This window comes from Nematolebias whitei, chromosome 6 (assembly GCF_014905685.2).
Source record: "Nematolebias whitei isolate Nwh7 chromosome 6, NemWhi1, whole genome shotgun sequence".
Classification (NCBI taxonomy): domain Eukaryota; kingdom Metazoa; phylum Chordata; class Actinopteri; order Cyprinodontiformes; family Rivulidae; genus Nematolebias; species Nematolebias whitei.
The window spans coordinates 9,505,626-9,506,624 of NC_056503.1; positions in this window are offsets into that span (position 1 = coordinate 9,505,626).

Consider the following 999-nt stretch of genomic DNA (forward strand, 5'->3'; position numbering starts at 1 on the left):
GCTGGATTGTTTACAAGTAAAACAGTTACCATGATACGTGGTTAAGGGTATTTCATTAAAATGATTTCCAAGAATTAGCATCAACATAGCTGGTTTGCTCCACTTTGGAGTAAGATGTTGGGGGAAGAATCAGTTTTGTGTTGCCTTGACTGATGAAATCTTCTGGATGGAAGGTGAAACGTTTCAGAAAAAAAAAAAAGAAAGAAAGAAAGAAACTGTCCAGATGACCTGACTGAAAATTGTTGGATTGTATACCTGTATTATTGAGCATGGACTTTGTTGGTTTTGAACAAGTTTGACACAACTGTCGACGAGGAAGAGGGCCAGCACTGGAGGACGGGGTGTGCCAAAGACACCATCTTAGCACCAACATAACTGGTTTGTTCCACTTTGGAGTAAGCTGTTTGGGGGAAGAATCAGTTTTGTGTTGTGTGTTTCCTTGACTGATGAAGCCTTCTGGATGGAAGGTGAAACGTTTCAGCACAAAAAAAAGAAACTGTCCAGATGACCTGACTGAAAATTGTTGGATTGTATACCTGGATTATTGAGCATGGACTTTGTTGATTTCCAAGATTTATTTGAATTATTCTGCTGTGATGTAATTCATGTTTGTAGGAACACCTGGAGAGCTGGTGCAAGGAGAAAAACCTTCCCATCAATGTGAAGAAGGCAAAGGAGATGGTCATGGACTTCAGAAGGAACAAACACACCTACCCCCCTGAACATATGAGGACTGCAGTGGAAGTGGTCTCCAGCTACAAGTACTTGGGTGTACACCTGAATGACAACCTCAGCTGGAGCAACAACACCAGCCTGATCAAGAAAGCTCATCAGAGACTCTACTTCCTCAGACGGCTGAGACGAGCTGGTCTGGGAAGCTCAGTCCTCACCTCCTTCTACAGGTGTGCAGTGGAGAGCATCCTGTGCTCCAGCATCAACGTGTGGCATGGAGGCTGCACAGCTGCAGAAAGAAAAGCTTTGCAGAGAGTGGTGAAGGCT